Source organism: Saccopteryx bilineata, chromosome 11 (assembly GCF_036850765.1).
Source record: "Saccopteryx bilineata isolate mSacBil1 chromosome 11, mSacBil1_pri_phased_curated, whole genome shotgun sequence".
Classification (NCBI taxonomy): Eukaryota; Metazoa; Chordata; class Mammalia; order Chiroptera; family Emballonuridae; genus Saccopteryx; species Saccopteryx bilineata.
This window is the reverse complement of record NC_089500.1, coordinates 21,347,107-21,372,675: the sequence shown is the minus strand read 5'-3', so window position 1 is coordinate 21,372,675 and position 25,569 is coordinate 21,347,107. Positions and strand designations below refer to the sequence as shown.

General features: G+C 50.4%; 1 protein-coding gene across 5 annotated transcripts in view; it reads left to right on the top strand.

Moving 5' to 3' along the window:
• CTIF (cap binding complex dependent translation initiation factor) overlaps positions 1-25,569 on the top strand; it is a 272,016-nt gene that overhangs the window by 20,865 nt on the left and 225,582 nt on the right. The window lies entirely within an intron of this gene.

The following is a 25,569-nucleotide window of genomic DNA, read 5'->3' as shown; positions in this document are numbered from 1 at the left end:
AGGGTAGGCTCTTTCTAGGCTTTCTGCTCCTGCCTGTGGTCCTTGTCCCTCCCCTCCCCCCACCCAACAGCCTACTGCTCCCCAGCCCCCCCTTCCCACCCCTACAATAGTGGAAGGATCTTGAGGACCAGGAAAGCCAGTTCCTTCTCAGCTGGAGGTTTTCAGTTGCGGGGGGCACTTTTAAAGACTTTGTTTTCTTTTTGGCTGCTTTCAGGCCGCTGTTGGTTCTCCCTCGGTTTATCAAATCTGAGGTCTTCTTTGTTCTCAGGAGGCAGCTTTCCTGACAGGCTCCCTCTTGGTGGCCACTTTCCCTGCAGTCCTGCCTGTGTTAAGCATGAGCCGGAGTGATCATTGGGTATCCTGGAGGTCATAAGGTCCTCAAGCAAAATGGGCTTTTGTGGGATTAGGTGGTATCCCTTCTTTTCCCAAACGCTTCGCCTGCCACCTGGAATGTATGCAGGGGCCTTTCGGGCCTGAGGATGAGACTGCCCCTGTGGAGATGGAGGCCCTGCTGGGCTGGGGCGGTGGGTACAGGCGGGTCATGGGGCAGCTCCCTGTGCAACAGAAGGTCCCCTCCCTGGGCCTCAGTGGAGGTCCCCAAAGCCCAGCTTCCCTCTAGCTTGTTCTAGAAGAATATGTGACCTCATCCATCTAATACTATATTAGAAATAGTAGGGACTTGAATAAAATGAAGCTGTTTCATTTTGAGAGGATACTTTGGAAAAGAGAAGCTTGGTTCTCACTGAAGATACTTTATTAGTGTGTGTGCTCATGTTTTTAACAACTTTAAAAAAATGTTACTGAATATATGGCACTGCTGTTGCATTCAAATACAAGTGAAGAGAAGACTCATCTATCAGGTTACCCCTTCACTGGAATACTACATTATTACTTTTTTGCACATTGTATCCCTTTTCCCCTTTGATAGCAATTGGTTGATTTGCAATTAATTATGTAAAATTATTTTGTATAATTAGCTTGGTGTTTTATTTGTTTTGAGTTCTGTTTGTTGCCAGTGTAACCGCTGTTTTGCATAAATGCCAAGCTCACAGCCATTGTACCCACTGCCTTTGTCAGTCACGCTTCTCGTCAGAGTGTCCAGTTTGAGTTGATGTTTCTCGGCTGTCCAGTGCTCTTCCTCCCCTTCTCCTAGCAGGGGTCTCAAACTCAGGCCCGTGGGCCACATTCGGCCCGCCCACCAATTTTGTGCGGCCCCCAGACTGGCCCACAGACTAATCCACGAAGTTTGATTAGTCTGCGGGCCGCACAAAATTGGTGGGCAGGCCGCATGTGGCCCACAGGCCACGAGTTTGAGACCCCTGTGACCTAGAGGAAACAGCTGAGAAGGCGCCAGGATTGTCATATCCTTGAATAACACCAGCTGTCACTCGTGGGTGTCATATTTTATGAATTAGCCATGTGCTCTTATGCCTCATATGTGAGGAGGGCAGGTACTGGTATTATGGCTGCTTCACAAAGACACTCCAGGAGATTAAGCCTCACAGAGGACTTCCCAGCTGACACGGCACCGGAGGCCACATCCTATCCCTCATGCTCTTATGCCCTTTCCGTGGCCTCACAGAACCAACCGTAGACACCAGGACGGGCTTTATGCTTTCATTCTGTAAAATGGGGATAATAACAGTTCCTAGTTCATAGGGCCACTGTGAGGTTGAAGTGAGCTGTTACATGTGGTTAGGACAGTACCCGGTGACAATACATGTGAGCTCTTAAGAGAAGTCTTTTTTTTTTTTTTTTTTTTTCCTTTCCATTTTTCTGAAGCTGGAAACAGGGAGAGACAGTCAGACAGACTCCCGCATGCGCCCGACCGGGATCCACCCGGCACGCCCACCAGGGGCGACGCTCTGCCCACCAGGGGGCGATGCTCTGCCCATCCTGGGCGTCGCCATGTTGCGACCAGAGCCACTCTAGCGCCTGGGGCAGAGGCCACAGAGCCATCCCCAGCGCCCGGGCCATCTTTGCTCCAATGGAGCCTTGGCTGCGGGAGGGGACGAGAGAGACAGAGAGGAAAGCGCGGCGGAGGGGTGGAGAAGCAAATGGGCGCTTCTCCTGTGTGCCCTGGCCGGGAATCGAACCCGGGTCCTCCGCACGCTAGGCCGACGCTCTACCGCTGAGCCAACCAGCCAGGGCAAGAAGTCTTAGTAGACAGTTCCTCTCTCCATTATGTGCCAGACACTGGGGGATAGGGGGATCACATGGCTCAGGAACACCCTCCAGAAATGCAGATAGAACCTGTGCCCAGATTAGCATCATACGAGGTGGGCAGATTGGGCCCGCGTGTATGACTTCTTGGCTGTCCAGCACTGTACATCCCTGGTCTAATCCAGCTTCCTGAAGTTGTTCTTCTCCCTTGCCAGGGTGGGTCGGCCAGGAGGTCAAGGGCGGACATGAGGCCGCTTATGGGGCTGAACCTCCCCTCAGTCAGGGACCTGGTGTGCCCTGTGGGCTTTGTAACTTGCTGCTAGTGTGGCTGAGTGTAGACTGAGGCTGCGGCAGCAGCACTTCCGGCTCCCAGCCCTGCCTGACGTACTCCCCTCTCAGGGTCACCACGTATACACGCACACAAAGGAATAAAACAGTCAGCAGGGAAGTGTGTAGTGTGTAGAGGAAGGGGGCGTTCATTCATTCATCCATTCAGCCAGTATGTACTACAAGAGGCCAAGCCCCATTCTAGCTGCTGGGGGTCCAGCTGTGAGCAGGACAGAGGCTCGTGGAGCTTTCCCACCGTGGACAAGGCAGGAGTGCGTGCTGTGAAGGGGCATGAAGCAGGGCCAGGGGCTGGAGGGGCTGGCAGGTGGTGGGTTTGGGGCAGAATCCTGCAGGAAGTGGGGGGGCGTGTGAGGGAGTGGGGAGAGTGGTCTGTTTGTGGAGTAGCAGGAGGCTACAGGGACTGGTGGGGGAGGCAAGGAGGTTGGTTACGGGCTGGATCTTGTGCGGGCTTAGACTTGGATGCACAGTCATGTGGGAACGTTTGGGAGGCTCTGAAGGGCATGGTCTGAGACTGGGGAGGCTCAGGCTATTACTGGGCAGGGAAGGAGCTGCCACCTCTGACCCTGGCACAGGGCAGGGATTTGGAACCTCCAGCATCTTGTGCATTTCCAGCTTACCCAGGAGCCTCCTACATTGTCCCTTTCAGGTGTGCTGCCCCCTTTGGGGACATTCCAGGCAGTTTCTAGAATGTACCGCCTCCCCCCTGCTGTACTAGATCCATCAGCGGCTGGGGCTGCCTCCCCATCTGCTTCTGGCAGAACTGCCCCTCCTGACTGGTCATCTGTGCATCCCTCTCAGTGAGGGGCACCTAGTGGCCTTTCCCAAAGCTGGGAAGGAAGATGTAGGTAAAACCCAGAACTGGTCCTGTGACTGACTGGTCAGCACCTTGAGGATGGTGCACAGAAGGGTTGATTTGATATTTTCATGGCCAAGGCAGTTCCTTGAATGTGGGTATTTGCCCTCACGAGGTTTGGGAGCAGAGCAGAGGTCGTCCGGCCACGAGAGAGCAGGGACCTTTTTCCCATGCTGTGTGGACAGCCATCTCATTCTGCTGTTCGGTTGTGGAGGTGACAGCTGGGACAGCAGCTGAGCCTCTTCCTCCGAGTGCCTCTTTGAGAGGCCTTTCCCTTTGGGGTTGGAATTCTGATTCTTTGTCTCATCAGAAGGAAATGTTAGCTTTGGAAGCCTGAGGAAAACCCCTTAGGGACAGCACTGGGTAGATGACAAGAGAGGCACTTTTGAAGGGGTAGATAATGCTGGAATTATGCCTAAAGGGCAGCACTTCCTGGGCACTCGTGTTTGGTTTATATTACTCCACTGTCAGGGACCCACCTCGCTCAAGGCCTGGCTGAAAGTTATCGTCTTGTTTAGTCAACAGAAGTATTCAGCAGATGTTTTTTCTAGGAGCTATGAATATAGCAAGTGAAGAAAATAGACAAAAATTCTTGTCCTGGATGGCCAGTCTTGTAACAAGAGGACATCTTTAAAGAAGACTCACAGTTCATCAAATAGTAACTCCTGGCGTTCATGTCAACCTTGGTCTCAGGACCATGATTTTTGTGAGGAGGAGCAGAGATGGTGGGGGTAGCTGGGATATCCAGGGACAGAGGGAAGTAGAAGTCATGTCACCTGAGGCCAGTCAGCCAGGGTGGACATCAAGCACTTTGGTGATGTGGCAGCAGAGAAGAATGATACTCTGTTGCAGAGTTGAGCCTGTAAGTAGCTATTTCTGAACATGTTTACATTGCAGAGGTAACTTATCCACAACTGCTTTTCTTTTTTTTTTTTTTTTTTTTTTTAATTTTTATTTATTTATTTTTTTAAAGTTTTTTTTTTGTATTTTTCTGAAGCTGGAAACAGGGAGAGACAGTCAGACAGACTCCCGCATGCGCCCGACCGGGATCCACCCGGCACGCCCACCAGGGGCGACGCTCTGCCCACCAGGGGGCGATGCTCTGCCCCTCCGGGGCGACGCTCTGCCGCAACCAGAGCCACTCTAGTGCCTGGGGCAGAGGCCAAGGAGCCATCCCCAGCGCCCTGGCTATCTTTGCTCCAATGGAGCCTTGGCTGCGGGAGGGGAAGAGAGAGACAGAGAAGAAGGAGGGGGTGGGGGTGGAGAAGCAAATGGGCGCTTCTCCTATGTGCCCTGGGCCGGGAATCGAACCCGGGTCCCCCGCACGCCAGGCCGACGCTCTACCGCTGAGCCAACCGGCCAGGGCCCACAACTGCTTTTCTGACAGAAAAGTGTTACTGACTGTTATCTTTGTGCCTGGGTACCAGGGACTGGCAGGAAGATGTGCTCCCTGTCCTGGGGACTGACATGGTTAGGCAATTTGCGAACAAAATAAGGGCACGTCTGTTTAGAGTCACCTCATGTGACTGGGCCTGAGAGCACTGTGGAAAGAAATCAGAGCAGTCGGAGAAGGCTTCCTGGAGGAGGTGCCTGCTAGGCTAGTCAGAAAGAAGTGTGGGAGGTGTTCTCAGTGAGGTGGTAACGTGAGTATGGCTTGTGTTCATCGGGGTGTGTGACTGGTTTGTCACAATGGATTTGAAGATGGGGGGCCAGAGGTTAGAAGGGCAGGGAGGAATACAAGCCTGTGGGGGCGTGACATGGTCCTCACCTGGGAGCCATTGAAGGTTATGCAGCAAAGAGTAGCCTGGTAATGGTGGTGTTTTTGAGTGTTTAGGGCAGTGGTTCTCAAACTTTTTGAAGTTTGGGTGCATTTAAAATCCTACAAATAATTGTAGGTGCACTATATACAAATTTCTGAGAAATATGTTATAATAATTAAGACAAATATTAAAGAAAAATATATAAAGTCCAAGCATGCTTTTATGATAATTAAATGAAATAAATATGACAAAATTAAATTTATTCTGACATTAAAAAACATTTTTATGTTACATTTTTTGAGTTATGCCTTTTAGAATTCATATAAAGAAGGGTTAAAAAACAAAAAAATACAAAAAGTTGTATTTTTATATATATAGATACATTCTTAGTAAATTTAGTAAATTTGGCAGGTCCCAGCGCAAATGTGTTAAGTTTTTTTATTCTTGTGTTTATGAGAAACATGAGCCTGATGTGTCTTAGCAATTTCTTCAATGTTTGGGCATATATTTGAAAGGCAAACTCTCATTTCTTCGTCATACATTGAGGAATTCCTCTCTTTTTACTATTAATTTTATTGAGTGCAGAAAACGCCCACCATATATATCAACTTAACTTTACATCAAATAAAGGATAGAAGAAACTTGCCTCCAGTCTTTCTGGAGGACATGGGGGGTATTGTAAACAATCCAGCTCACAGTTTAACAGCCTTTTGCAACCTCATCAGGCAAGTGAGGTGGGGGATTGGGCAGACTGTCAGCTTACAGCCAATTCCCCACACTTCTGTCCCCCAAAAATCTAAACTCCAAAAACCCTGTTGGTGTTTTGGTCCCCAACAGGCACATATTTCTCTGGAATACCATAGGGTGCACCTGGAAATCTTCTAGTGCGCACCAGTGTGCCCTGGCGCACACTTTGAGAACCACTGGTTTAGCGTATCAGTGGTGATGGGAAGGAGCTGGGAGCAGATGAATGTGAGTTCAGAGAACCCGGGTCCTGTCCAACAAGCCATGGGATCTCAAGTAAATCACTCACTCCTTCTGAGCTTCAGCTTATCTTGTCTATCAAATTAAAATAAGATTTCTATTCCTGGCTGTTTCACAGATTTTTTGTAAGAGGAGGGGAGATAGTGAGGCAGAGTCTCGCATGTGCCCTGAGTGGGATCCTCCTGGCAACTCCTTTTGGGGCCTATGCTCTAGTACTGAACTATTTTTAGCACCTGAGGCTGATGCACTCCTGTGGAGCTATCCTCAGTGCCTGGGGCCATACTCAAATCTGTTGAGCCACTGGCTGTGGAAGGGGAAGAGGGAAAGAAAGGGGAATGGGGGGAGAAGCAGATGGTCACTTCTCCTGTGTGCCCTGACCAGGAATTGAACCCAGGATGTACATACGCCAGGCCAACACTCTATCCTCTGAGCCACTGGCCAGGGCCATGAGCCTTAACTTTAAGACTTTATGTGACAGTGCTTTAAAGGTAAAAAAATAAAATAAAATAAAGGTACACTGTTAATTTAAGAAAAAAAAAAAAGCATACTGTTGGTGTCAGGATCCCCTTCTCACTTTGGCTCCTGTACCTAGGAGAAGTGAGAGAGAAATCTCCTTCTCTTGTGGGTAAATGACATTGTCTAAACAAAAGAGCCAAGGAGGGGGGAAGGTGAGCTCACAAAACATACTGCCCATCATTTGCATTTAATCCTCACAGCAGCCCCTGAGGTAGGACAGGGGATGGGACCCTGAGCCAGGGCTAGGGCCCTGGCCCCAGGTCACAGAGCTCAGCAGAGCAGTAGCTGGCTCTCCTGCTCTGTTAGTCTGGGCAGGCTGCCACACAGGGTGCCACAGACTGGGGGACTTAAACAAGGAGATTCGTTTTCTCACAGTTCTGGAGACTGGACACCCGAGACCAAGGTGTCGGCAGGTTTGGTTTCTCCTGAGGCTCGTAGATGGCTGTCTTTCCCCCGGCCTCACACGGTCTTTTCCCGCTGTGTATGTGTCCTAATCTCTTCTTATGAGGAGACCAGCCATAATGGATTAGGGCTCACCCTAACGACCTCATTTTTCCTTAATCATCTTTCTAAAGGCATTGTCTCAAAATGCAGTCACAATATGAACCAGGGAGAAGAGGGCTGCGCACTGAACTCCTAACACGGCTTTTCAGAAGCTCCAGAGTGTGCACAGTCTGGGGTAGAAGGGCACTTTGCCAGAGGAGAGGGGAATCAAGGCTCTGCAATGCCTGCGAGCGGTTGTGGACTCGACTTAGGGGAGGTGGGCCCCTCTGAGAAGCATGGCGAGGAGAACGTAGCTGAGTGAGTGATTTAGTGTACCCAGCAAACCTGAATGAGATGCACTTAAACATAAACTTCCTAAACAAACAAAAAACCCACTGAACTTCAAAAAAGTTCAATTAACTTGCTTTATAAAAGATTTCATAACAGGTTTCCTTTAAATACCCAGCCTCACTAGTATACTTAAAAAGTGATTTGATTTAACACCATGTGATTAAAGTACTACGTTTTCAGAGCCTAGCCATTAAAAGCAGGGGAGACGGCCTGTAATTAAAATTTTGCTGAACCTTCCTCCTCCAAAGACCAGTTCAGTTCACAACAGTTGACAGTTAAAGCAGCCGAGGCACCTGTGGGTCTCCAGCGCCTTCTGCTCTGGGTAGGTGTGTGCCAGGATCCGACCAGTCTTGGGGGAGGGCAGCCCTGACCACCTGGCCCCTGTCTGAGGCTGAGGCGTCTTTCCTGCTGTCCTCGGAGCCTGCATGGATCTGTGCACAGCAACCCAGCCTAGTCCTGTTTAACCTCCAGTATCACTTGGGGGCAATCATGTTGGTCCCCTGTTCAATTTAGAGGGCAGGGAGACCTAGACAAAGAATATTGGGTGTTGTCTAAACCTCATGTTAGCCATTTCAACCTGCAAGCATTTTACTCTGATCAGAGCTGCAAGTGTGGCCAAGTTGGTTGACTAACTTATAGTCCTCCCTATACAAGGAGCATGTTTCCGGTCCTGCGGAGGAAGTAAAGGCCAGAGGAGGCCCTTACCTACCCCCTAAGAGAAGAGGGCGAATATAACCATGAAAAGCTCGTGTGACCGATCCGTTTGCAGGGAAGAAGGTCATGATTCTCAGACCGTAAAAGACATTTATAATTGGAAAAAGAACAGTAGTCATGGAAGGCAGCAAAAACTAGGGTTTATTAAAGCCTGTTGCTGGTTAGGTTTTAGATTCTGAGTTCTGTGTTTCCATTGTTAACATTAAGAGCCCACTGTGTGTTGTGAACTGTGCTGTGTGCGGAGGGCCATATGGTGGTCTTCTTGGGGCAGGGAGCCTTCAAGTGCAATTCTAGAAGTCCTTGCTCTGAGGGATGCACAGACTAGTGGAGGAGACAGACAATCTCACACCAAGTGAAAGGAGAAGCCCAGGGCATTGTGGGAGTCCCTGGAGGGGGTCTGGGTTCAGCTTGACGAGTCAGGGAAGCTTCCTTGGGGAAGCGTTGAGTAAGTTGGGAACTGAGCCGAAGGATGCAGGGGTGTCAGTCTGCCCAAAGGGTGGGGTTTGTTTAAGGCAGAAAGGAAAATTCTATGCAAAAACCTAGTGGTGGGAAGGTGCATGGGTGGAGGCCATTCCAGTCCTTCTAAGGACACAGGCTTTGGGGAGAGTGGAGGGAGGTGAGGAATGGGGCTGGAGACCTGAGCAGGGACACAGGTGGAGGTGAGTAAGCAGGCCTTGCCCCAGGATTTTGAGGTGCACTTTAAGGTAAGAGACCTTGCAATAGATGCCTTAGGCTGGAGGGATCACAGTGCTGGTGGACATAGCTGACCCCTTAGCCGTACCCTTCCCCCATACCTGGTGCTTGAGGGCTTATCCAGACCACTCATTGCATCCAGGCAGGAGGATTTGTTCTTTGACTCTGCTGTGAGCTTGGATGGCCTTCTCGCCCTGCACACCAGGCTGCTCGGTGATTTTCTGGGCTGTGGCTGCCTCTGTTCCCCTTCATGCCAATGCAGATCTCTTCCAAGCCTGGCAGCCTTTGCTATTTAGGGTCTATCAGCCAACTCAAAGGAACAACCTATGTATTGGTTAGTAACAGAGACCAGAAATAACCAGGGTTATTTAGGCAGAAATTATCTTTTTCTTGCATAAAAGGCCTGGGGGTGGGTTGGCCAGGCTGGTATGCTGGTTCCAGGGGACCTGGTCCGCTTCTATCTTTTTTGTCCCATTATCTGCATATGGCCACTTTACTCAAGGAAACTCAAGGTCACATTGTGGTCCAATATGGTCACTTGAGCACCAGCCAGCCATCAGTCACACCCTCATTCTGGGCAAGAGGGAGGAGGACCTGAGATCAGTTTTCATTGGTTGTCCTATCTGCGCTGTGGCCGGGGGAGGTGGTTTTTCACTGAGTACATTCTCCATGGTTCTGTTCATAGGGAGAAGGGGAGAACGGATATTGAGCAGGGATCTAGCAGCCTCTGCCACGGCATGTCGTAAGAGGGACCCCCAGGGACCAGCAGCTCCCTGGAAGCCTGGCTCCATATTCCCTCTTTATCTGCAGTGCTCAGCACCATGTGGCTGCTGAAGGGGCAGAGGAGTGAGACAGGGACACGGGGGAACTCCAGTTCTGATCAGCAACCAGCAAGCACGGGTGACCAAGCGTGTGTGTTTGGCTGCATCTCAGAGGAGAGCAGAACTGTGCATGGGCTGGGGGTCCGGCTCCACTTCTTATTTAAACACATCACTTACTGAGCTTCTTTGAGCCTCAGTTTCTCCCTCTTCAGAAAGGGAGTAACCCTACCCCTGCAGATGTGAGGCAAGGATCGAAAGTCACTAGACAGACTAGACTTAATTGTATAAATGTGAGTTTGTAGCCGCGACACGTAGCTTGTTTGCCTTCTCAGGCCCTTGCCCTCCCTCTAGATAAAATCTAGACGATTAGATGACTTTTCTCAGCTCAATTATATCTACTCACTTTTCTCAGTCTCCACTCCACCCACCTAGGCCACAGGAATCGTAATATTCCCTTGTGTTTCTTCAGAAGAGCTCAAAGCTCTAATTATTTCTGGACCGTCTAATACCCCAAGGTACAAAGAGGAGCGAGAATTATTATTTCCACCTGGAAAATGGGCCAGTAATTCCCCCAGGGTCAGAGCTACAACTGGAACTGTGTTTCCTGGCTCCATGCCCGAGTCCTTTCTCCTAAACTAGTAGTATTTACAGAACTTTTGTTTGAAAACAGCAGGTTCGGCTCTTCAAAGAACTAACTAGTCAGAGGCCCAGGGCACAGAGCAGGGGACAGGATGCCACCGACTGCCCCCTCCACAAACCCCCTCCCTGGGAACTGTCTCCAGTTCTCCCTGGGGCCCCAAGGTGGGCGGCTCTCCGTCCTTCAGAAAGTATCCACTTCAGCAACTGCCCAGTGCTCTCCTCTGGGTGGACACAGGAAGTAGAAACCCAGTCCTCCCCTTCGTTGGGGAGACAAGGAACTTGGTCAGCATGTGACAGCAATAAATGTCATCACATCCCGGCTTGGCTGTAGCCTATGGGGGAGACTCTCACGGTCCAGCCCGTCCCCCAGCCGAGCCCAGACCATTGTCCGCTCCCCCATAGTTTTACCCCAGATAGGTTCTCAAGGGGTGCTTTCATGCTTCAAAGGAGTGCAGATTGTATGGTATAACCACATACCCCAAATACAAGGAATTATCATTTATTAACCATTTTTCCTTTTATATTTTTGAGTGCTTTCTCACTATTTTTTCCCCCAACTTCCTAGCTTTTTAACGAATCTGCCCCGTGTCCTCATCCTGCCTTCTCTGTGGTCCACATTCATTGTTTAATAGAAATTTAATTTTTAAAATTTGTTTGAAGAGGCAATAATACACTTACAGAGTTAAAAAAAAATAAAGTAAAAAAAAGTCAAAGTAAAAAGATATGTTCTGGAAAAAGTTCACATGTCCATCAACAAATAAATGGATAAACAAAAGCTGGTCTATTCATACAGTGGAATGTTATTCAGCCATGAAAAGGAATGACGTGCTGGAATGCGCTACAATTTGGATGAACCTTGAGAACATGCTAAATGAAAGAAGCCAGGTTCAAAAGTCACCTATTATATGATTTCATTGATATGAAATATCCAGAATAGGGTGAAACCACGGAGGCAGAATGAAGGCTGGTGGCTGCCAGGGGCAGGGGCAGGGGCTCTGAGTGGGGGGCGGGCCTGGGCGGAGGGCAGCCGGGGCTGCTGAATGAGTCTAGGATTTCCTTGTGGTCTGATGGACCTGTCTTGTAACTAGTTACACGTGGCAGTTGCACAACATGAGTGTACTAAATACAGCTGAGTTATATATTTTAGAATGCTAAAATGATTAATATCATGTTCTGTAAATTTCATCTCCATAATTAAAAGAAAAACAAAACTAAAAAAGCGATGATCTGTAAAGTGCAGAAGCAGGGTTTTCACTCTATTTCAACCACCCGCGCCCTTCTTGCCGGCTTCTTCCCTAGAGGAAACAATTTTTAAGAAACTCTCTATTATTGGAAATTCCACAAGGTGTAAAAGTAGACGGTATATATAATGAATCGCTCTGTCCCCGCCACCCAGCGTCCTCGGGGACTATTCCGTAGCCACGCGTGGTTCTTCCCTGCTGTCTGCTCCCCCATCCATGGGTTACTTGAAACAAATCCCAGACACCATATTATTTTATTCATAAATAATTCAGCATGTCTCTGTCAAAGATAAGAACTCTTTGGAAAAGAAGCATGACCACAGAGTAGCATTTTCAATAATGATTTTGTTTCTCCTTTCAATATTTCTTCCTGAATACATTCTAATTTTCTCCTTCCTTACCTCAAAGGAATTGTATTGAAAATGCTCTCCCATCTCTCCTCCTTCCACCTAACAGAGTGTTTGCAGATTTCTTCTAGATTCCTGCACAGTGAGCCTTCGTGTTTTTTCCTAAGTCTGTGGTAGTCTGTCCTAAGGCTATATACTAGTTTATTCACCCAGTCCCTATTTCTGGATGTTTGGGTACTCTCCAGTCTTTTGCTGCTGACAGTCTGAGCTGGACACTGTGCAGACTGAGGAGTCAAAAGCAATCATATTTGGCTCCTGATCTTAAAAAGCCTGAACTAGGCAGGTTCTTCAGAGAAACAGAACCACCCGAGAGAAAGAGGGAGAGAGGAAGAGAGACTCCTGGGAGCCTCTGTTCTCTGTGTGGTTAGCTTGGGCTTCCTTTCAGCATGGTAGCCTACGTGCAGTTGACCTATTTCAAGGTGGCTGGCTTCCCTCAAGACACAAAAACAAAAGCTGCTGGGTCTTCTTCTGGCTCAGACCTGGAGCAGGCAGTGTCACTTGTGAACATCCAGTCACACAGGGGAGTGTGGACACTATTCCATCCCCGTAGGGAATGCAGTAGAATATCCAGATACTTGATAAGCATTAGCTGTCTTATTAGACAGAGCACTGGCCTGGCTGAAACCCAGCTCTTGGGGTACCTTCCTGTGTGACCTAGCCCAATACACATTCCCTCTCTGAATCTCTAAATGGAGGATGATGGAAATAACAGGTTGTCGCCTGCCTGCCTCACAGGGCTGCTGCCATGTCCAAATGAGATAAGTCGGTAATAGTTATGAGACAGGTTAGCAGCTTGGTGTGGCAGAGGTTTAGACCATTCCTTCCTGGAGCCCCCACTTCCAGACACAGCTGCCAGGATCTTGGGGTCAGGATCTGGGGGTCCCCTGAGGTGCCTGTGTAGACCCCCAGTTAGGTCAGCAGGTAGGCCTTGAGTCTTCAAGGCATGAGGGGCAAACTGGCTGAGTGTCCAGCATCCACCGGGGACTCAGCCATCTTTATATCTTGCTGTCATATCCTGTAGCAGTTCTGAGTGACACTTTTGCCCCTTTGGCAGATGTCCCCACAGTGACACAGCTGAGTGACAAAGCCAGAACTCCAGCTTGGGCCCGCCAGGCTCCAAACCCCATGCCCTTTACCCACATAGCTGGTGGGAGAGAAGATGCCTGGAAAATACCAGAATTTTCCTTACTATGAACACTGTCAACTTTAATTAGAGTAATTTTCACTTTTCATTTGCCTTTGAGGCAGGGGGGTAAAATGATACAATGGGATATAGCAGTGCACTGTGAGTAAAACCGAGAGTTCTGGTGTGAGAACCTGCAACAGCAGGTGTGATTTATCCATGCCCCCCTCCCCGAGATAGCCTGACACCCCCTGAGGGCAGGGATGGGCCGTGGAGTTGGCCCAGCCTCTTGGTTGGGCTCTCCTCTGTCCCCACTCTGGGACCATCACAGAGTTCCCTGCCCGGATTTTTATTGCATTTTTTAAAAGGCTGTTTTGTGCCCATGTCTGTACTGGGTTGTGGCTGCAGCCCAAGCCCTGGTTATATGGAGTAAACAAAGGACAGCAAGCACTTAATAGTCTCCTCTGTCCAAGGTAAACTGTCGGAGTCAGGGTTGTAAATCCAGGTGCTTTGCCCAGTCCCGTTCTTGCTTTTCCACCTTGGGGAGACGAGAAGAAACATTTGTGGAGGGCCTGCAGCATGCCAGACGGCCTTGCGCTGGACAGATGTGCCCTGTGGCGCATTTGGCCTCAGAGGGAACTCGCTGAAGAACAATTAGGCTGCGGGCTGTCCCACCCTGGCTTCAGCCAGCAGTGCCTGCACGTGGTTCCCCAGGTCTGCCCGGGCTCCTGGTGTCAGAGTGTGCTGGGCGGTGGGTGTGCAGCCACTCGTGCCCAGGTCTGCCCGGGCTCCTGGTGTCAGAGTGTGCTGGGCGGTGGGTGTGCAGCCACTCGTGCCCAGGTCTGCCCGGGCTCCTGGTGTCAGAGTGTGCTGGGCGGTGGGCGTGCCTCTGGCGGCTGTCGATGTGCAGCCACTCGTGCCCAGGTCTGCCCGGGCTACTGGTGTCAGAGTGTGCTGGGCGGTGGGCGTGCCTCTGGCGGCTGTGGGTGTGCAGCCACTTGTGCCCAGGTCTGCCTGGGCTCCTGGTGTCAGTGTGTGCTGGGCGGTGGGCATGCCTCTAGCGGCTGTGGGTGTGTAGCCACTCGTGCCCAGGCTGCCCAGGGCGGCGCTGACCTTTGGAAGGGCAAACATGTGGCCTTTGGGGCTTGCTGGGCCAGCGGCCAGCCCAGAAGAGAAGCACTTAGTGCTGCTTGGTGTTTTCCCTTCTCCACTGGCCCGGCTGTTTTTACTGGGAAGCCAAAAAGACACAGCATTGTGCAGTCACTGTGGGGGCTGGGGCAGTGGTACCATAGGCCCTTTCCTCAGAGGGGCTGTCCCCGCACCTCGCTGGCATCCTCATCTGGCCTCACTCCCTGTCCTCTCACTTCCTGAGTCCCCTTTCCTTGTGGGTCTCCACTTCAGCCAACATAAACACCAGGAGAAGCCAGCGGAGAGTTCTCTCCTGCAGATTCACTGTGCCAGCTGAGGCATAACCGTGTAATCACGGACACAAAGGCTCCAGTGAAACTTGGTCCCGTGGTGGCCCAGGTATGGGATTTGTGTGTGACACACACAAAGAAAACAAGAAAGGGACATAGGTGGGATTCAGTCTGCTCACGTGCACCTTTTCAAGTCCTTTTGTTTACACTCGAATATCCTATTCTACTTTGTAAGCCTGAGGTTTGGGGATTTCAAGGCTTGTCTTTGCTGTGGTTTTGTTTCTGACTTTCTGCATCGAGGGGTTGCCATTCTAAAAGGTTGTAATTGCTAATTATCCTTAGAACCACGAGATCCGCTCTGGTGGAACCTGTGATCTGAGAGCTTGTTGTGTCACAGGCCACCAGAATGACTAGGCGGACAGAGCTTGCGGGGAAGTGCTTGGGGGAAATGACTGAGGAGAAACGGTTAGCCCACTTGGGGAGTGCCGTTGCAAAGTGCATCTGATCAGAGGGACGTCTGTGAGACAAGGTCCGATGGACGCACAGCATCCGTCCCCTCTCGTGGCCGCTGCCCTCTGACACTGACCCAGGGGGAGACAGGTCTGCCCAGGGCCCCCGTGTCCTGGTGTGATGCTGAACATGACACACTGGCCTAGATGACTCCGACCAACTCTCAGGGACTTGAGGGGAGAGATGTAAGGAAAAAACCACAAGAAGTTGTGACTCTGGAGAAATGCTGCCTCATCCTGAGGCAGGGAGTTTGGGTAAAATGGAATCTGATATGTGTCCCTGCCTCCGGACCAGGGACAGGTGACAGGGTTCTGGTTTTTGAGGGAGGTGGTGCTGAAAGCTACATCCGGAGTAAACAGCTTTGCGGAGGCCAGAGTCATTCTCCTGCATGTGGACTGCCCGTTGTCGCAGTGCTACTTGTTGAAAAGACTAGTCTTCCCCATCGAATTGTCTATTCTTTTTTAAAATCATGTCTCTTTGCTACTCAAAAATAACTATTGACTCTGTCTCCTCCCCTCCCTCCAGCATATCTCTCTCTCTCTCTCTCTCACATACACACACACACACACACACACACACACACACACCTGCCGCCTGCCCTGAAGTCACGGACATTGCTACTGCTTACGGGAGGCCTGCCTGCAGCCCAGGGCCGGTCCCTGCCTCTCAGGGTTTCTTCCCGCATGGACCTCTGCCTACTTGGGCCTCTTTAGTAGCTCATTTGTCTCCCTAGATGGATGTAGTCAGCTCCTTCCAGGAAAGCACGTGAAGGAGGAGCTGCGTGTGGCTCAGAAAACCCCACACTAACATGTAATCTCTTCACACCAGTAGTTCTGGCCCCCAAGCCGTTGTAAGCGCCCCCAGGCATGGCTGTCTTGGAACCCCCGTCCTGCCGAACAGTGTTCACTCAGTGAGTGACTGGGTGGAGGCCTCTGCAAGGCATCTGGCAGACGATTTGCTCACCAAAGCAGTCGTCCATCTATTAGTCCATCCATCTACCAATCTACTCATCCATCCATTCATTCATCCATCCATCCATTTATCCATCTGTTCATCTGTCTCTCCATCCGTCCACTGAGAAGGAGGAGGGCTGGCTGTTTGTCCCCTCTCCGCTGGCTAGGTCAGAGGTGTGCTATCAGTTTATATTGTTATAAGGTCAGATTTATCCCATCATTCAAGAGGTAACCAGTTTACCAGAAAGCCAGAGTCTGAGGTTACCTGGCTGTGGTCTCTGGCAGAATGCTTGCCTAGGGGCTCCTGTGGGATACGTGTGTGTGTGTGGGGGGTCTCTTCAGGAGGCCAATAGGGGCTCCTGTGGGATACGTGTGTGTGTGTGTGGGGTCTCTTCAGGAGGCCAATAGGGGCTCCTGTGGTATACGTGTGTGTGTGTGGGGGGGTCTCTTCAGGAGGCCAATGACACATTGACCTGGTGAGCCAGGGACAGAGTGGTCTCAGGGGCCTGCTTTCTCTACTCCAGGGATATCTCTTTCTAAATTGTGGTTTCTGCTCATTAGAATTTTGTGCCGCAGGATGGAGACCACTGAGAAATTCTCACTCTTAGGTGTCTTGTGCTGACTACCTGCCTTTAGTAATAACATCCTTGGGACCTGCAGTTCCATCACACTTCATATAAGTTATAAGTTACCTTCTATGAGTTCTGAAATTGGGCCCAATCTGAACAACTTTTGGCTCTCCGACCCCTTGGTGCAAGAACCTCATTACTATCTGGAAAATCAGGTTTTTTACTTTGATCTGCACTTTGGGGACTTGCTGACTGGGGTATTTATTTATTTATTTATTTATGTGAGAGGAGGGGAGATAGACAAGACTCCTGCATGCACCCTGACCAGGATCCACCCATCTGGGATCCAGACCGATGCTTTGCCCATCTGGCACCAATGCTTGCAGCTGAGCTATTTTTAGCTCCTGAGGTGGAGGCTCCATGGAGCCATCCTCAGCACCCGGGGCCAACCCCTCAAATCAATCGAGCCATGGCTGTGGGAAGGGAAGAGAGAGAGAGAGAGAGAGAGAGAGAGAGAGAGAGAGAGAGAAGTGGCAGGGGGAAGCAGGGAAGAAGCAGATGGTTGCTTCTCCTGTGTGCCCTGACCGGGAATTGAACCTGAGACTATGCTGGGTTAACGCTCTACCACTGAGCCAACCAGCCAGAACTATGACGGAACTTTTTTTCCCAGGAACTGGCTGTGGTTTGCTTGAACTGCCTCTCCTTCTGGATCTCAGATCTTGTCTGTCCCAGCGTGCCAGGCTGTTTCTCCCATCCTGCAGATTTCTTTCATAGGTTTCTGCTTTCCTGCCCTGCAGGCTGGTCTCTCTGCCTACTATTTTCTGACTCCTCTGAGTTTCAGAGGTCTAGCCTGAACCTCAGGGAGCGACAGGTCCCCCTGGAGGCCCTCGGCAGTATGCAGATTCATGAAGGAGCTAGATAGCAAATAGCCCACTTGTTGGAAGAATCAGAGCCTTATTTCATCCAAGATATCCTCTTGCGTTGCTCCAGAAACTAGATTCTTCTGCTGCCCTGCCTTTGGAGCCGACTTCTTCCCATTTACCAGTGAGTTGCCTGACTTCGCCGTGTCATCGTGCACTCCCTCTTCAGCGTGATGTCAGCACCAGCTCTCTAATATTTATCTGCATAGATTTCCCATTTCACGGTGAGAGAAGGGGAGATGGCAGTAATCTGTGTTCACAGTACTGAGGCTGATCACTGAATTTGTGTTTTTGTGAATATCCTGAAAGCTACCATACTCTAGTACGAATTGTATAACAACTCAGCCCAGTGTCCAAAATTACACTTGGCTCCTTGTGTTTTCAAAAATAATTCTTGCTAACACCTCAAGTACCGGGGGTTTATTTTGGCCCTGTCCCCCTCTCAGCTCCCTGCTCTAAGAGCTTTTCTTCCCGTTTCTTTTCTCTTCTGCTGCCCGGGCCTGGGTGGGATCTGAAGGCTCCCCTCTCCTTGCTCGGTTCCCTGAGGACTTTCTGGCATTTCTGTGGCCACTGGCACTTCCTCTGAGGGAAGCAGACCAGAGGAGGGGAAGGGGGAGGCCAGGGGAGGGAATGCTTTCTCTCTTGGCAGAAGTGGAGCAGAGCAAATGTCTGGCTTGCTCCTGGAGTCAGGCCGCCAGCAGCAACTTTACCCCATTTCTTTCTTATTGCGGCTTGCGGGGGCTCAGAAGCTAGAGTGCACATCCATCCTGCAGTGTTCATTGAGCCTTAGGTGTGTACCTGGTCCCAGGAAGCTGTTATCACCTGTCACTGGGAGGAAAGATGGCAGGTAGGAGGGGTTAAGACTCCACACAGGGAAAGGTATGACACGTGGCAAAGGGTGAGTCTGGCGGTGGAGGCTGGAGACTTTCAGGGCAACAGGAGGTCAGTGTGGGCCAGGGCAGGGAAGGCCTGTGTCTGAGGTGGGTGCTGTGGCCCTGCAGGATGGGGTCCTTTGGATTGGGATGGAGAGGGACCCCTTTAGGAGGGAGAGGGTATCCCTGTTCTCCCACATGACCTCCTGTATGACTTAGCATCTGAGAGGCCATGAGGAGAAAGGTGCCAGAATGCAGCGTGGGGTCCAGGAAGCAGGAGCCAGGGCCAGGTGTGAGCTGTGGCCCTCTGAGTGCGCCAGGGGTCCCGCACCCTCTGCCCAGCAGGGATCATGACAAGACTATACCAGACCACACTGACGGCTTCGTGAGGCTGTTTGGGATGAGTTCTGGGACCCGGGGAGAGGCTTGGTGAGGGTGGGGAGTCCCATCAGGAGCTGGCCTCGGTGGTCCAGGCAGTGGGCACGGGGTGGTGATGCAGTGTGGATACTGTAGGGCAGTGGTTCTCAACCTTCTAATGCCGTGAGCCCGCAATACAGTTCCTCATGTTGCATGACCCCAAACCAAAAAATAATTTTGGTGGCTACTTCATAACTGTAATTTTGCCACAGTTATGATTCGGAATGTAAATACCTGATATGCATTATGTATTTTCCGATGGCTTTAGGCGACCCCACTGGGGTCGCGACCCACAGGTTGAGAACCGCTGCTGTAAAGCCAATGGTAAGAACAAAAAGGAAGGAGTGAGATTGAACAACTTTTAGGGTAAGACCCCTCAATGCCCAATGCCTGGCTTGGGGGATAAAGGAAGCCCCAGGTGGGGTGTTGATTCTGTGTTGTCCACTGGAACCTCCAGTAGGAAAGGCCTCCGCCACACCTCTCTGCCCTCCTGCCTCAGGGTCCTCTCTGAGGCACCCTGGGTCACATTGACCTGCCTGTCATGTACTGCGTGCTTTTAGCACAGGGACAGTGTTTACCTTGTGGCCTCCCACTTAGCAGGTTAGTGAGCAGTAGCAGTGGTAGTAATGGTGGGGTAGAGGACAAGTGCTGGTGGTGGTAACAGTGTGATCGTTGGGAGTACCGGTGCTGGTGGTGGTAACAGTGTGATCGTTGGGAGTACAGGTGCTGGTGGTGGTAACAGTGTGATCGTTGGGAGTACAGGTGCTGGTGGTGGTAACAGTGTGATCATTGGTTGTACTGGTGCTGGTGGTGGTAACAGTGTGATCGTTGGGAGTACAGGTGCTGGTGGTGGTAACAGTGTGATCGTTGGGAGTACCGGTGCTGGTGGTGGTAACAGTGTGATCATTGGTTGTACTGGTGCTGGTGGTGGTAACAGTGTGATCATTGGGAGTACTGGTGCTGGTGGTGGTAACAGTGTGATCGTTGGGAGTACCAGTGCTGGTGGTGGTAACAGTGTGATCGTTGGGAGTATAGGTGCTGGTGGTGGTAACAGTGTGATCATTGGGAGTACAGGTGCTGGTGGTGGTAACAGTGTGATCATTGGGGGTACAGGTGCTGGTGGTGGTAACAGTGTGATCATTGGGAGTACCAGCGCTAATGGATAAATTTTGCAGAGAGTCCCCTCCCCTCCCCGCCCTCAGGTGGCTGCAGCCTAGCACCAGGGGATGTGGTTTGACAAATGGGAGAGGAGCTGGCTCTTGGCCCTCACTCAGTCTCCTGGATGGACATCTCTGAGCAGGACACAAACTGCACACTGTAAAAGGTCCCCCTTTTCAGATTTCAGGTCTGGGTTTAGGCTCCCAGTTAGAGACAGTATGAGACCGGCAGCCTTTCTGTGTCACCCAACTCTGATCATCCTATTTATTTATACCTTTCTCTTGGCTATAGGTTGTTTTCTTTCTACAAAGAACCAGGGACTCTTACTGCTAGAGGCCAGAACCTTGATAAACACATTGTCCACAGTTCCCAAATGTTGGTCCTGGACCCCCGAAGAACATTATCGTCACCAAGGAGCTTGTCAAGACACAGATTCCCATCCCCCAGGCTCATATTGTGTGTGACTCAGGAGTCAGGACAGCCCTGATCTTTTTCACAAGGCCCCTGCTGGAAGTCAGACTTGGCCCATCTCTTCAATTTATAGATAAGGAAACAGGCCCAGAGAGGGATGGTGACTTGCCCAGGTGCTCCCAGGCTGGGGTTGAGTTCTGACCCTGCTCTTGTGATTTTCAGCACAGACTTCCTTCGACCCCACGCTGCTGCCTCCTCCGCGCTCTCCCAGCCCCCGCTCTGAACATTTCCAAGGCCAGGGACCTGGCTTCATACCATTTGGTTTGCAGACCATGCTTCCTATAGCCGTCAATGTTTTTTCCATCTTAATATTAATAGTACTTTACTGAAGCATAATTTAACACAGTATAAGTCATGAATCTTATGTAAACAGCCTCAGGGATGTTGGCAAGTGTTTATATCTGTGTTAACATTGCCAGAATAGAAATAGTGATCATTTCCATCACCCCACAAGGTCACCAGTGGTTCTGAAAGTGAATTAGAAAGGATGGTAAGGACAGAGGCACCTGTGTGGGGGACGGAGACCACCTCTCCTGTTTGTGCCTTATGTGTGTCTTATATTCTCCTCAGTTTCCCTTGGAAGGGTGGGGTCTGAGCATGAGGCAGGGCTCACAGAGCAGCAGGAGCGACTTGTTGCCAGATCCCTTCAATCCAAAACATCTTCCCATGCCAGGGCCCAGCCAAGATGTAGGGCGACAGTGGTGCATCTATGTGGCACATCAACAGCATTTGAAGACTCGAATGGGATAATTGGTCTTGTTGTTGAAATGAAGGGGCGCACAGAGAGCAGAACAACAATCACTTGGATGTTGAAAGCTCCCCCTGGTGTGGGCATCTCTCCGTCCCAGCCCGGGCTTCCGAAGGGTGACGCAGTCTCGGGGAGAGTCTGAGGAGTGCCGTGCACAGCCTCGCTGGAGGCCCATCTGTGAGGTTGGGGTCTGGCCTGCAAACACAGCCTGGACATCCCCACCCCCTGCACCTCCGAGTGACCTTCTGGGAAGGATGCCAGCATGGCTCCCCTGCAGACACGGCGGGCAGCCAGCCCTCAAAGGCTGACTTTGAAGAGTCTATACTTCTAAGACATGAAGCTGTGGGAGTTTCATCCTGTCCCTTGAGGGGGTGGACATGCAAGAGATGTAATCGACTTCAGCTTTGGGAGGCTTCCAGGGCCTTTGCTAAGGGACATTGACTGTCATTCCCATTTCCAAGCAACAGAATTGGCTCAGAACGTTTGAGCAGGTGACCCAACCGCTAACAACTCCTACCGCTCAGTGATGCCCTCTTTCTGTTCCACGTGCGCTTTTTTCACGTTCTCTTTTCCTGTCTCGACTTCATGATTCTATAGCTGAGTTAGGGGGAAAGAATAATAATAACCAGGAATGCGTTTGCCTTTGGGTTGATTCTTATTTGTTAGCGTGGTCATGTTTGTCATTCATGTTGACTCCAAGAGTTAAGGGCTTGAAGGAGGATGTCTGTCCTGTGTGTTTTCCTTTAGACACACTTGTAGGTGAATTGTCAAACACCTTCTTGGTTATTTTCTTGGTTGGTTTTCTTGATTCCCAAGTTATGTATACACTTAAGGATTTTATTTTGTACTTGAGCCATAATCGCCCTAGAGAAGATAGTTTTCATACCCACTAGCAGAGTGTGAGAATACCTGTTCCCTCAACACTGGGTCTCAGTATTCTTTTCCACTCTTCCAGATTTGATGGGTATATAATTGTATCTCATTTTTCTTTACCTTCTTTGATTGCTGGTGAACTTGAAGATTTGGGGAGAATTTATAAGCTGTTTATATGTCTTCCTTTGGAATTTTACTTTTCATGTTCTTGGTGCCCATTTTTCTATTGATGTATTGATCTTTGTCTTTCATTTTAGTTTGAAGTCTTACTTTATAAGTTATGGTTTTAAATTCCAATTAGAAACTGTATTTGTCCTTACGTAAACCTAGAGGCTTGGAACAAATTAAATTGACTTCCAAGTGGTCCTAGTGGTCCATCTCTAAAGTGATGTTTGGGAGAGTTGAGAAGGTGCCCCTCCCCAGAAGACACAGATCTGCCTAAGCGTAGGTGGGGCCTGTTGAGTGGCACGCAGGTGGCTTTCAGCCCTTCCTGGGCCCCTCATCCAAGCACCCCCATTCAGGGCATAACCCCACAACCTACACAGTCCACACTGCCTACAACACCTTGTGTGGCTGCTTTGAGTGTTTCAAAACTGAATTGAGCCAGTTTTTAAAACAATATCAAAAACTCCATTGGGCTGTGCAATTTTTTGCTATAACGGAACCTCCCACACTACTGACATGGGCATCACAGTGTTTTGAATGGAACCTGAATTCAGTTAGCCTTGATTTGGCTTGTGCTGCAGGAACAGGCCTAAGGGAAGGTGGAGGCATGGGCTCCAGCCCTGCCTTTGTTACTATCTAATGATGGGACTTCGGGCAGACCAGCTAACTTTTCAGGGACCTTTTCACCCATGAAATAAGAGGCTGCCACTAGATAAACTCCTACATCGTTCTCACTTCCAAATATCTATGAGTCCACTTTTAGTCATATTTTTCTTTTTTTCACAGAATTTATGACATACTTAAGATAATGTAGCTTTAATTTTTCTTTAGCATTTGGGTTATATGAAAATAAAGCATTTCATAGTTCGGTACATATGTATTTGAATTTCACCAAATTTCTACCTTAGTTGTGCTATTTTATTGTGTCCAAAAAAAAGGGGGGGGGAATACTTAAACATAACCAACTGCCTTTTCTATGTTTACTGAGTGGGTATCCTGAGTGTCTATTCTGGTGAGAAGGTATCGGTGCATTTGATAATGGGCAACTGTGGTTAAATCTTGGGTCATTCTAGCTCTTCCTTCCTTCCATCCTTAGTAACAACCATTTATCCACTTTATGTATCTCCTTGGTGAGCTCAGAGGTGAGCCAGGCCTCACAGACCTCACTGCCCAGGAGGAAAAGTGACATGAGCCTGAACTTACTGAGGCCTGGTGTGTCACCGTCGTGGCCATTCTGCCTCTGTGTTGGTGGTGGCCTCTCCCCAGAAGACTCCCAGCTCTAGCTGCCTCTGGCTCCAGTGACCACTTGCCTCTGCTGCTTCATGCCTTTCTTTCTCCCCACACTTTCCGGCAGGGCTCTGTTCCCTGTGGGCCATCAAAGGCAGGGGCTCCCAGGGTCCTAGTCCAAGCCTTTCTCTACTTGCTTTCCTCCTGGGCCCTGTCACCCTTCCAGTGGCCCTGGCCATCATTTGAGTGTCTTTAACTGTCATGCCTGTTCTCTGTACCTAGCCTGGTCTTGAATTCCAGTCCAATGCCCAAGCAACAGCCTCCTGGACACCTTGACTTTCGGCACCTCCTAACCCAGCTCATGATCCCTGTCCACCCTCCTGCTGTGGCTCCCCTTTCTGTCGCCCGGCTAGTCCCCCTAGCCCAAACCTGGGACTCATACGTGCCTCTCCTCTACCCGCCCACCCCTCACCTGTTCAGCACCCTTCCGCCCCTCCCACAACGTGCTCACCGACATGTCCCCTGCTGCCTGCTCAGTTACTACCGCATCCTCCTGTCCTTGTCCCTTGCCTCCACCTTGGTGTAAGCCCGCGTCTTCTCTGGTCTGGCCTCTTACGGTTTTTTCTCCACTGCGCCTTCTGCCTCCTCCCTCCTCCAGGCTTCTTTGTTATTTTGGTGCAAATCTAAAACAAAGAACACCTCAGTCATATGAATGAATCTACCCAGGAATCTTTGCTCTTTTAACTGCACCCCCCATCCCAAGTTGGGTAGGATGCAAACTTGCCAAAGTGAGCTTGACCTACTTTTTATCAGGGTGGCCTTTCCCCTGACTGTGTCTGCAGCCCTCAGCACTGCACAGGCAGGGGCAGAGCTTGCTGTGCCTGTCCCCACCCTCCCCTGTGTGTACCTACCTCCTGCCACCACCTCCCAGCACCCTCCAGAGTCTTACTAAGTCAGAGAACCTGGGGTTGGGTGTCAGATCTAGACGGAACAGTCTGCCTCAACTTCTAAAATTTTATTTAAAAAAAAGAACACTGAGGCCCAGGGGAGGGGCGTGTTCAAGGTCCCATAGCTGCGGGTTTGTGGCGGATGCTCTCACAGATGTGTATTAGTTTTCTGTGGTTGCTGTAACAAGTCACCACAGCCTGGGTGGCTAGAACAACAGAAATGTACTCCGTCTCAGTTGCACAGGCTGGAAGTCTGGGGTCAAGGTGTCGCAGGGCCACACTCCCTCTGAGGTGTCCAGGGTAGGTCCCTTCCTTGGCTTTCCACTCTCTGCTGAGTGGCCGGTAGGTACGTCTCTCCAGTCTCTGTCTTCACATGGTCTTCTCCCTGTGTGTCCCTTGTGTCTGATTTGTTTTTTTTTACAAGGACACTTTGTAATTGGCTTTAGAGCCCTTCCTATACCAGTGTGACCTCTTCATCTTAGCTTAATCCCATCTGAAAAGACCGTACTTTCACATAAGGTCACCTTCATGGGTACGTGTCTTTCAGGGAGACCCTATCCACCCTACAACAGTGTGGTGGGGGTCACCCAATTCTGTGGTGTGGGAGAGGGGGTGTGAGGAGGGGTTTGCACCAGCCGCCCTGGAGTAGGATTCTGCCTGGTATTTAAGTGCTCCGCATGTCGGACCTGTACTTCTTATAAACGGTTTGCAAGCGGTGGGTTCTGCATGTATGTGTGTGAGGAATGGACCTTCTTTTAATATGTGACCATATTTCAGCCTAAGGGTGGTGGGGTGGGGGGAAGTGCTCAGAGAGGCACTACAGTGTTTCTCTTCTTTAACTTTTTGTTGCCGTTCTATCCGGAAAGTAAAGCTGTCCAGCCCTGGGACTTCCCTGCTGACGTTTCCCTCCGCTGTTTGAGCGAGCGGCCTGCTCCCGTGTGTCGTTACAGGCCACTGCCTTGGGCTGCTGACTTTGGGTTGCTCTGGAAGTCCATCGTTGCTCCGGCCCTCCTGACCTTCCTTTGGCCTTTGCCCACGTGCAGAGTTGCGGAGTCAGCGTTTCGGAAGGGCTGGAGGGCGGGCAGCACGAGCCTCTGTGGCCGCCGATGTCCGGGCCCTGGGCCTGCAGGTGGCAGCAGCCTGGGGCTGGGGACCCGGGGGCTCCATAGTTAGCCTAGAATCCTGTGCCAGCTGCTGCTCTGAGGCCACACTGGGTGCCAGAAAG